Here is a 12,728-nt window from a genome sequence, read left to right on the forward strand (position 1 = left end):
ATACACATTCACATCACTCTGGATGAATCAGAGGAAATCTGATGAAAATGTGTTAGTCACATGATGACTTCCTCTGGAAGTGGAGGTGGAAACAGGGAGTTCCCCAATCCAGGTCACAGGACTAAGCCTGGGGGTCAGGCATAGCTAATATATTTCAATTATATTTGCCAGTGTATCATTTAGAGATGCATTAGACAGAATAGCAAGTAAACCCTCCACACTAGTTTAAATACATATATTTTGGTTAAATAATCAGTGTTTATCTATTATGACTGTTAACTGCTTGGCTATAGGAGGTTTCATGTTATATTTCTATTCTCATACCAATTTTAAATTTCCCCAAATTAGAATTAATGTATTTTAATCTGCTTGGCTTCTCCATGTACAAACTATTTATTCATTCCCAAATTTTCAATAGAACATGTGAGGAATTCTGTCAATTTAACTTTCTTCTTCAATACATTCCTCTACCATGAGTTTGTGTAACCTCTAGGCTGGCTGTATAGCTGTTAACCTAGGTTTGCATTTCTCTACATTAAACAGATCTCATTAGCATTTCTGGTGGGTTGAATCTCCAGTTTCCAGGAGTCCATATTGTCTTCTTTTTCACTTACTTACTTTACAGAGTTTGGCCTTCAGTAATTCCTGGAAAAGCTTTAATAGAACATTTTGAGAACTTGCCTTCCTGAAAATTTCTCTACTCTAAATCATCCCGGAGTTTAGTTTGACAGGCATCCAATTTTAGTTTTGAAATAATTATTTCAGAAAGTTGGCAGCATTGCTCCATTGCCTTCCAGTTTCAATGCTGCTCTTTAGGAATCTGAGCCATTTTGATTTTTCTCCCTTTGGATATGACCTGTTGTTTGCTTTCCAGAATCTTTAAGAATCTGTTTTTTCCCTCCAATATTTTTTTCTCTTTCCAAGTTTTTGTTTAAATTCTAGTTAATATACAGTGTAAAACTAGTTTCAGGTGTGGATTTTAGTGGTTTATCACTTACATACAACACCTGGTGCTCATCACAAGTGCTTTCCTTAATACCCATCACCTATTCAACCCATCCCCCCCGCCCACCTCCCCTACAAACAAACCATCAGATTGTTCTCGATAGTTAAGAGTCTGTTTCTTGCTTTGCCTCTCTTTCTTTCCCCCCACCATGTTCGTTTTGTTTCTTAAATTCCACATATGAGTGAAATATATAAAATGGAATATTACTCAGCCATAAAAAAAGAATGGAATCTTGCCATTTGCAATGACATGGATAGAGCTAGAGAGTATTATTATCCCAATATTTAAAATTTAGATATTGGCATATTTTAATTCATTTCTCATTAAACAAATGAGCCTTTTAGTTTGTAAATGGATGTGACAAACCATCTTGTATAATTTCTTTGATATTATTCTCCTCTCCTTGTTTATATTTCTTTCTCTCAGGGATATCTATTATTCAGATAGTCACTGCCAGAAAAGTTTTGCTATCTTTCTAATGTTTCTAAGCTCTTTTCCCTTCTTCTGATTTCCTAGAGGTTGCTCCATATTACCTTCCAACCACTCTGCTCAGTACTTTATCTCTTCTGTCATGGTCCTAATTCCCTAAAGGTCCTTTTAGTCTTCTACCATTCATTTTAATAGCATCCTATCCTTGCCTATGCATGCAATAGTTTCATAGCTCGTCAGCAATATTACTTACAAATTATAGAACTTTATTCTACTTCTTTAATATGCTTTGTTTTTTCCATGTTACTATCCCTCCCCCACCCCCATCCATTTGTCTTTGTGTTTTTCTTTCAAGGTAGAATGTTTCCTCAAGTGCCTGCTGGTCTTTGGCTGATCCATATTAAAGAATGAGGCCTTTATTTTTTAATTAATTAATTAATTAATTAATTTACTTTTTGAGAGAGAGAGAGAGCAGGGTGAGGGGCAGTGGGAGAGGGTGAGAGAAAATCTCAAGCAGGCTCCACACTCAGTGCAGAGCCCAACGCCAGGCTCGACATGGGGCTCAATCTCACAACCCTGAGATCATGACCTGAGCTGAAGTCAAGAGTCGGACAATTAACCGACTGAGCCACCCAGGTGCCCCAAAGGATGAGGCCTTTAAAAGTACATTCAAATCATGCATGGTAGGACATGAAGAGTATCAGGTGGCCCTTCCATTAGGATTATCATATAGACCCTGCCATCTCATTAGGGTAACTGCAAGTGTTACTATAAGTGAGCCCCTTTTTCTTGGATCATGCAGTTTTTGCAAAGGAGAAAACGTATTTTGTTGCATTGGAAGGCAATATTCAATGAGAAAATTAGTGCATTTAAAAATTAAATCACAGGACTGAAATCTCACATTGAAAAACAACCAGGATAAATTTTAAATGAGTCCACAGTTAGACCCACAGTTGTTGAATATTTTGTACTTAAAAATTTGTTGACTGAATGGTAGCTGTTTGTAAAGAGACTATTTGGAGATTTTTGTTTTACAACTGACAAAGTAGATTCTTAAGATTTGAATGCATGGCTGATGAAGAGACAGGGGCTGAAAGCTGGAAAACAAGCAGCCAGGAATGCACTGATGTTCAAGAGTCGCAGGCTTTGGGTGACAAAGCAAGTCATATAGAGTGATAAGATGGAGATAAAAAATAAAAAGAAACAGGGAGGAGGTTAAAATGGCGGAGGAGTAGGGGACCCCTTTTTCAGCCGGTCCCCTGAGTTGAGCTGGATAGGTACCAGACCAGTAGGAACATCCACGGAATCAGCCTGAGACGCAGGAAGATACATCCAGATCTCTACAAATGAACATCTCCAGCGCTGAGTATCGAGGTACGAAGCGGGGAGCCGTGAAACCGCGCACAGATATCGGAAGCTAAACAGAAGGGGGAGGGAGCCGCCGTGTCAGGGCGCCGGGAAGCGGTAGCCACCTNCAGGGCACCGGGAAGCGGTAGCCACCTACACGGGGGAGCGGACCCGCACGCTTGAGACAGCAGACTGAGAAGGGAGCTCCGGGAGCGCACGCGGGACGGCTGGCGGTTGGCGGGCCACCTGCACGGGGGAGCAGGCGGACTTGCAGACGGCACCCGCGAGACAGCAGACTTAGAACGCGAGCTCCAGGAGCACGCGCGCAGGGTGGCTGGCGGGCCACCTGCACCGGGGAGCGGGCGGACCGCAGACCCGCACTCTGGAAACAGCAGACTGAGTCCGTGAGCCGGGAGCGTGCACCACCAAGCATCTCACGGAGCTCCGGAGCTCCGGTGTGCTCACTGGATCGAGGCTGAGACCGGGAGCTCCGGGAGCGTCCGCGGGGCGGCTGGCGGCTGGAGGGCCACCTGCACGGGGGAGCAGGCGGACTCGCGGTCAGCACCCGTGAGACACCAGACTGAGACGGGGAGCTCCGGGAGCCCGCGCGGGGCGGCTGGCGGCGGGCGGGGTTGGAAACACAAAGGACAGAGACGTGCCGGCCCTGGAAGTGAGGGCTGGGACGCCGGGTGTGGGGCGCACAGCCCGGGATGCTGCAGGGTTGAGCAGCACCAACAGAAACAGAGTTAAAGTGGCCAGAACATCAGTGGAGAACGATCCGCGATCCCTCTGTTCTGAGACAGAGGCTGAATTTCAGCCGCTGCTGCTCTCTCAGAAGAGGCATAGCAAACCGCCAGGGAAAGCCGCCAGAGAACAAAAGCCCGGAAATACCGGCTCACAGGGTGCCCATCCCCATCCCCCCTCGCAAGGGACACAGAGACTCTACCCAAACAGGGTTTTCTGAGTACCTGCAGGCAGGCCCCTCCCCCAGAAGGCAGGCTGAAAAATCAAGAAGCCCACAACCCGGAGCGCCTGAGTGGCGCAGTCACCAAGCACCTGTCTTCGGATTAGGGTGTGATCACAACGCTCCGTAAGGAGTCCTTCATCGGGCTTCTCCACCGGGAACCTGCTTCTTCCTCTCCCACTCCTCTGCTTGGGTTCCCTTTCTTGCTGACTGTCTCTCTCTCTCTCAAATAAATAAATAAACTCTTTAAGGAAGAAGCCCACATCCCTAAGATCTCTATAAAACAAGGGCGCACGGCCTGGGTCCCAGTCAACACTTGGGCTCTGGACAACCCTGCAATCTCTCTTCATCAGAATGACGAGAAGGAGAAGTCCCCCCCAGCAAAGAAAAGATAATGAGTCTGTGGCCTCTGCCACAGAATTGGCCTCGGCCACAGAATTAATACATATGGATGTATCCCAATTATCAGAAATGGAATTCAGAGCAACAATGGTCAAGATGATGAGTAAACTTGAAAAAAGCATCAGAGAAAGCGTTGCTGAGAATATAGAATCCCTAAGGGCAGAAATGAGAGCGAATCTGACAGAAATTAAAAATTCTATGAGCCAAATGCAGTCAAAACTAGAGGCTCTGACGGCCAGGGTCACCGAGGCAGAGGAACGCGTTAGCGAATTGGAGGATGGGTTAGTAGAAGAAAAAACGAAAATAGAAGCTGGTCTTAAAAAAATCCACGCCCACGAATGTAGATTACGGGAGATTACTGACTCTATGAAACGATCCAATGTCAGAATCATCGGCATCCCTGAAGGGGTGGAGAAAAACAGAGGTCTAGAAGAGATATTTGAACAAATTGTAGCTGAAAACTTCCCTAATCTAGCAAGGGAAACAAGCATTCGTGTCCAAGAGGCAGAGAGGACCCCATCCAAGCTCAACCAGGACAAACCTACGCCACGGCATGTCATAGTGCAATTCGCAAATATTAGATCCAAGGATACAGTATTGAAAGCGGCCAGGGCAAAGAAATTTCTCACGTACCAAGGCAAAGGTATCAGGATTACGTCAGACCTGTCTACAGAGACCTGGAATGAGAGAAAGGCTTGGGGGGGCATTTTTAAAGCTCTTTCAGAGAAAAACATGCAGCCAAGGATCCTTTATCCAGCAAAGCTGTCATTCAGAATTGATGGAGAAATAAAGACGTTCCAAAATCGCCAATCATTAACCAATTTCGTAACCACGAAACCAGCCCTACAGGAGATATTAAGGGGGGCTCTATAAAGGTAAAAAGGCCCCAAGAGTGATACAGAGCAGCAAGTCACAACCGATACAAAGACTTTAAAGAGAAATGGCATCATTAAAATCATATCTGTCAATAATCTCTATCAATCTAAATGGCTTAAACTCTCCCATAAAACGCCACAGGGTTGCAGATTGGATAAAAAGACATGACCCATCCATTTGCTGTCTACAAGAGACTCATTTTGAACCCAAAGATGCATTCAGACTTAGAGTAAGGGGATGGAGTACCATCTTCCACGCAAATGGACCTCAAAAGAAAGCTGGAGTAGCAATTCTCATATCAGATAGACTGGATTTTAAACTAGAGGCCATAGAGAGAGATACAGAAGGGCACTATATTATTCTTAAAGGAAGTATTCAACAAGTGGATATGACAATTATTAATATATATGCCCCCAACAGGGGAGCAGCAAGATACACAAGCCAACTCTTAACCAAAATAAAGAGACATATAGATAAGAACACAGTAATAGTAGGGGACCTCAACACCCCACTATCAGAAATAGACAGAACACCCTGGCAAAAACTAAGCAAAGAATCAAAGGCTTTGAATGCCATACTCGACGAGTTGGACCTCATAGATATATATAGAACACTACACCCCAGAACCAAAGAATACTCATTCTATTCAAATGCCCATGGAACATTCTCAAGAATAGATCATGCTCTGGGACACAAAACAGGTCTCAGCCAATACCAAAAGATTGAAATTATCCCCTGCATATTCTCAGACCACAACGCTCTGAAATTGGAACTCAACCACAAGGAAAAACCTGGAAGAAACTCAAACACTTGGAGGCTAAGAACCATCCTGCTCAAGAATGACTCGATAAACCAGGAAATCAAAAAACAAATTAAACAATTTATGGAGACCAACGAGAATGAATACACAACGGTCCAAAACCTATGGGATACTGCAAAGGCAGTCCTAAGGGGGAAATACATAGCCATCCAAGCCTCACTCAAAAGAATAGAAAAATCTAAAATGCAGTTTCTATATTCTCACCTCAAGAAACTGGAACAGCAACAGAGGGACAGGCCTAACCCACTGACAAGGAAGGAGTTGACCAAGATTAGAGCAGAAATCAATGAATTAGAAACCAGAAGCACAGTAGAGCAGATCAACAGGACTAGAAGCTGGTTCTTTGAGAGAATCCATAAAATTGATAGACCACTGGCAAAACTTGTCCAAAAACAAAGAGAAAGGACTGAGATTATTAAAATTATGACTGAAAAGGGAGAGGTCACGACCAGCACCATTGAAATTGCAAGGATTATTAGAAACTTTTATCAACAGCTATATGCCAAAAAACTAAACAATCTGGAAGAGATGGAGGCCTTCCTGGAAACCTATAAACTACCAAGACTGAAACAGGAAGAAATAGATTTCTTAAATAGGCCAATTAACTATGAAGAAATTGAGTCAGTGATAAACAACCTTCCAAATAATAAAACTCCAGGCCCAGACGGTTTTCCTGGGGAATTCTACCAAACATTCAAAGAAGAAATAATACCTATTCTCCTAAAGCTATTTCAAAAAATAGAAACAGAAGGAAAGCTACCAAACTCATTCTATGAGGCTAATATTACCTTGATCCCCAAACCAGGCAAAGACCCCCTCAAAAAGGAGAATTACAGACCGATTTCTCTAATGAATATGGATGCCAAAATCCTCAACAAGATCCTTGCTAATAGAATCCAACAGTACATTAAAAGGATTATCCATCATGACCAAGTGGGATTCATACCTGGGATGCAAGCATGGTTCAACACTCGCAAATCAATCAATGTGATACATCATATCAACAAGAAAAGACTCAAGAACCATATGATCCTCTCAATTGATGCAGAAAAAGCATTTGACAAAATACAGCATCCTTTCCTGATTAAAACCCTTCAGAGTGTAGGAATAGAGGGTACATTTCTCAATCTCATAAAAGCCATCTATGAAAAGCCTACTGCAAGCATTATTCTCAATGGGGAAAAGCTGGAAGCCTTTCCCTTAAGATCAGGAACACGACAAGGATGCCCACTCTCGCCACTATTATTCAACATAGTACTAGAAGTCCTTGCAACAGCAATCAGAAGACAAAAAGGGATCAAAGGTATCCAAATCGGCAAAGAAGAAGTCAAACTGTCTCTCTTTGCAGATGACATGATACTCTATATGGAAAACCCAAAGGAATCCACTCCCAAACTATTAGAAGTTATAGAACAATTCAGTAAGGTGGCAGGATACAAAATCAATGCCCAGAAATCAGTTGCATTTCTATACACGAATAACGAGACTGAAGAAAGAGAAATTAGGGAATCCATCCCATTTACAATAACACCAAAAACCATACGTTACCTTGGAATTAACTTAACCAGAGACGTAAAGGACCTATATCCTAGAAACTATAGATCACTTTTGAAAGATATTGAGGAAGACATAAAAAGATGGAAAAATATTCCATGCTCATGGATTGGAAGAATTAACATAGTTAAAATGTCCATACTACCCAGAGCAATCTACACTTTCAATGCTATCCCGATCAAAATACCGAGGACATTTTTCAAAGAACTGGAACAAATAGTCCTTAAATTTGTATGGAACCAGAAAAGGCCCCGAATCTCCAAGGAACTGTTGAAAAGGAAAAACAAAGCTGGGGGCATCACAATGCCGGATTTCGAGCTGTACTACAAAGCTGTGATCACAAAGACAGCATGGTACTGGCACAAAAACAGACACATCGACCAATGGAACAGAATAGAGAACCCAGAAATGGACCCTCGGCTCTTTGGGCAACTAATCTTTGATAAAGCAGGAAAAAACATCCGGTGGAAAAAAGACAGTCTCTTCAATAAATGGTGCTGGGAAAATTGGACAGCTACATGCAAAAGAATGAAACTTGACCACTCTCTCACACCATACACAAAAATAAACTCCAAATGGATGAAAGACCTCAATGTGAGACAGGAATCCATCAAAATTCTAGAGGAGAACATAGGCAACAACTTCTATGACATCGGCCAGAGCAACCTTTTTCACGACACATCGCCAAAGGCAAGAGAAATAAAAGATAAAATGAACTTATGGGACTTTATCAGGATAAAGAGCTTCTGCACAGCCAAGGAAACAGTCAAAAAAACTAAGAGACAGCCCACGGAATGGGAGAATATATTTGCAAAGGACACCACAGATAAAGGACTGGTATCCAAGATCTACAAAGAACTTCTCAAACTCAATACACGAGAAACAAATAAACAAATCATAAAATGGGCAGAAGATATGAACAGACACTTTTCCAATGAAGACATACAAATGGCTAACAGACACATGAAAAAATGTTCAAAATCATTAGCCATCAGGGAAATTCAAATCAAAACCACACTGAGATACCACCTTACGCCAGTTAGAATGGCAAAGATAGACAAGGCAAGAAACAACAATTGTTGGAGAGGATGTGGAGAAAGGGGATCCCTCCTACATTGTTGGTGGGAATGCAAGTTGGTACAGCCACTCTGGAAAACAGTGTGGAGGTCCCTTAAAAAGTTAAAAATTGAACTACCCTATGACCCAGCCATTGCACTACTGGGTGTTTACCCCAAAGATACAGACGTAGTAAAGAGAAGGGCCATATGCACCCCAATGTTCATAGCTGCATTGTCCACAATAGCCAAATCATGGAAGGAGCCGAGATGCCCTTCAACAGATGACTGGATTAAGAAGCTGTGGTCCATATATACAATGGAATATTACTCAGCTATCAGAAAGAACGAATTCTCAACATTTGCTGCAACATGGACGGCACTGGAGGAGATAATGCTAAGTGAAATAAGTCAAGCAGAGAAAGACAATTATCATATGATTTCTCTCATCTATGGAACATAAGAACTAGGATGATCGGTAGGGGAAGAAAGGGATAAAGAAAAGGGGGGTAATCAGAAGGGGGAATGAAACATGAGAGACTATGGACTATGAGAAACAAACTGAAGACTTCAGAGGGGAGGGGGTGGGGGAATGGGATAGACTGGTGATGGGTAGTAAGGAGGGCACATATTGCATGGTGCACTGGGTGTTATACGCAACTAAATGAAGCATCAAACTTTACATCGGAATCTGGGGATGTACTGTATGGTGATTAACATAATAAAATAAAAAAATAAAAAAATAAAAAAAATAAAAAGAAACAAATGAGCTCACCAGAAGCAGGACAGTGTGAGTGGTCTCTCGGGAAACTCTGGGAGAGAGACTGGTGTGAAGGTATTGGACTCTCTGCTTATGTCTTTGCAGGAAGAGCACTATGGAGCCACCGGCCCAAGCCATTGGTCCCAAACACAAAATATCAAGGAAGGTAAAGAGGAATGCATAGAGTGAGCTTATGGATGAATCAGACCTTTCTGTAGTACACAGTCCAAAATTGATTTTTGTAATATTTATAGTATTCCCCGGTTGAGTCATTTTCACTGGCACAGCAATATTTATCAGGAGATGAAGAATCCAACAGAGGCAACAGGAGGGCTGAACAAATCTAGGAGCTTTCAGTTTGAGTTCTGCCCCCCCTGGAATTATTAGGACTAATAGTGATCGCCTGGAAGCCACTCAAAAGGCAGGTGGTGCATAGAGAAACCCCTCGGGCCACCCTATGAGTATAAAAGGTAATCTTGCAGGGCGCCTGGGTGGCACAGCGGTTAAGCGTCTGCCTTCGGCTCAGGGCGTGATCCCGGCGTTGTGGGATCGAGCCCCACATCAGGCTCCTCTGCTATGAGCCTGCTTCTTCCTCTCCCACTCCCCCTGCTTGTGTTCCCTCTCTCGCTGGCTGTCTCTATCTCTGTCGAATAAATAAATAAAATCTTAAAAAAAAAAAAAAGGTAATTCTTGCACACAGCTTTTCCCAGGAAATAGTCCAAACAAAAAGCTGCCAGTGTCTGAGGGATTCCCCTAAAGATAAGGACTAGAAGGTTGGCTGAGGCCAATTGGTTCAGAATTAGATCTGTAGGTCTCTGAGTATATTTGGTGAACAAAGTCAATATATAAAAACAAAGCAGTAAGAAATTATCTAGGAGCCCAACTACAGTCTGGAAGAAGAGAATCCCCATTAACAACTCATAAGAAGCCATAATGTCAATGTCCAGAAGGAGCTTCAAAGCCGGATAATCTAGAGAGAAAGAATATGTGTTACTTTCCTTAGTGTGGCAAATTCAATATTAACAAATTTCACCTTTACTCATATTTGCAAAATCTTACTTCATATTATTGGATATACAAATATTGATTCAAATTACTCTGAAAGCATAAACTGGTTCTCTTCCAAGTATATATGATTTGCTAGCATTTTATTTAAGATATGTGGATGCATATTTATGAATGACATTTTTCTAAACATAGGCTACACAGTGACAAAAATGACCCAAATATTTAACTTCCTTTTCCCACTCTGTAGTTTAAATATTGTAAAGGGAGTGGGTAGGGGAATGGGTAAGTGGGTGATGGGCATTAAGGAGGGCTTGTGATGTGATAAGCACTGGGTGTTATATGCAACTAATGAATCATTAAACACTGCATCAAAAACTAATGATGTACTATACGTTGGCTATTGAATTTAAATAGAAATAAATAAATAAATAATAATCAAACTGTTCTCTACTGATTCATCATAAATAAATAAATAAATATTTTAGATTATATGCCAACTTTTAAACAATCTGGAGCTTTTGTTTCTCTTTAAAAACTAGAAAATGCTGGGGTGCCTGGGTGGCACAGTGGTTAAGCGTCTGCCTTCAGCTCAGGGTGTGATCCCGGCGTTGTGGGATCGAGCCCCACATCAGGCTCCTCTGCTATGAGCCTGCTTCTTCCTCTCCCACTCCCCCTGCTTGTGTTCCCTCTCTCGCTGGCTGTCTCTATCTCTGTCGAATAAATAAATTTAAAAAATAAATAAATAAAAAAATAAAAACTAGAAAATGCTATGGTCCTGGCCAGTGTTCTCCCATGTTAAATGGTTGCTGGAGCTAGATAATGTCAACTTCATTGACTGAGGCGGGCACCCTCTATTTCATAATAGCTTTCATGAATCCAGCTTTATCTATTCATGTTAATGGCTCAACCCTGTAGGACTTTGAATTAACAGTTGTCTCTTTATACCTAAAAAGCTTTAGGAAATATAAGGACACAAGATGGAGTTTAACAGATTTCTATCTGAGAATGCCACTCGGTTGACAAAAATAGATAAAATCTAGAGGATTTGAATAACATCATCAGCCTGCCTGGTTTAACAGATTTTATGGAATAATTTTAAACTGAAAAAAACATTTTAAAATTAACCTATGCAGTTTGCTAAATTTTACTGAAGATAGTAGAAGGAGGATATCATTGAAGATAATATAATAAATTAATGAAATAGAAATTAAAATAACTACAATTGACAAAAATATAAAAGATATATAAACAAGTCTAACATTGGTAAATATTGTCAAAAGGGAAAAAACTAACAATTTTATAATGGTAAAGGAATATTACAGTAGTTACAGATAGGCTTTAAATATCCTAAGAGAATATTATGTGTACAACTTTAAGAAACGTTTGTTGATGGATGCAGAGGAAAGAAAATAATTTTGGAGAGCTTTGATGTTCTGCACTCGCTGCTCCCTTACACTGTAGTTAGGGTATATTTATTGGTCCATAGCCATAGCACTAGACAACCATATCCCAGGTGGCATGACATTGGATGGGGTTATCCAGAAAGATTAAAAGCCTTGCTGAATTGAGATAATGATGACAGCAGATATAGGATTACCAGCTCTCCCCAGATGCTCACTCCTTCCCTCTTTCTCCATAAAACCCAGAATGGCAGATTATGGAAGAAATCTCCCCCACCAAGTTCTGCTCCTTCTTTAGTGTTTAAAGTAGAGTCCCTGGCCAGGGAAGTTTTCTAGGGGAGTTGTAACAGCACTCCAGCTGGTCTTAAGGGTTAACTGGCTAAAAGTTAACACACTCCTTACTTGCTAATCTAAGTCCCTCGATCCGTAGCAGACAGACCACTGGCCTTGAGGAAAGAAGGACCAAAACTTTCCCAGGCTGCAGAGGCCAGCAAGTCTGTTTGAAGACACCTTGGCTTTCTGATTAGCCTAGCACTTTTTTTTTTCAAAGATTTTATTTATTTATTCAACAGAGAGAGAGACAGCCAGCGAGGGGGGAGTGGGAGAGGAAGAAGCAGGCTCCTAGCAGAGGAGCCTGATGTGGGGCTCAATCCCACAACGCCGGGGTCACGCCCTGAGCTGAAGGCAGACGCTTAACGACTGCACCACCCAGGCGCCCATAGCCTAGCACTTTTTTTTGGTAAAAAAGTTTTTTTTTTTTAGGTCACACAAAGGATTTTACCGACCTCCCTTTGTGTATCCATGGACCTTGCCCTCCTTTGCAGAAAGAACAGAGTACTCCTGCACATCACGAAACAGGAACCAGACCCCCTCATATAACCCCTGAGCACTGAGATAGTATTTGTAGCTGGCACCATCGTGTCTGCACATAATAACGAAATGTTACAGGGGCGCCTATCTGGCTCAGCTGGTGAAGCATGTGACTCTTGATATCAGGGTTGTGAGTTCGAGCCCCACACTGGGTATAAAGATTACTTTAGGGGGGGAGGTTAAGATGGCGAAGGAGTAGGGGACCCCTTTTTCAGCCGGTCCCCTGAGTTGAGCTGG

General features: G+C 42.1%; 1 pseudogene; it reads right to left on the reverse strand.

Annotated features, from left to right (window-relative positions):
* Positions 1-2,447: 2,447 nt before the first annotated feature.
* On the reverse strand, positions 2,448-10,145 carry LOC100474310 (annotated as a pseudogene).
* Positions 10,146-12,728: the final 2,583 nt, after the last annotated feature.

This window comes from Ailuropoda melanoleuca, chromosome 12, assembly GCF_002007445.2.
Source record: "Ailuropoda melanoleuca isolate Jingjing chromosome 12, ASM200744v2, whole genome shotgun sequence".
NCBI classification, from domain to species: Eukaryota; Metazoa; Chordata; class Mammalia; order Carnivora; family Ursidae; genus Ailuropoda; species Ailuropoda melanoleuca.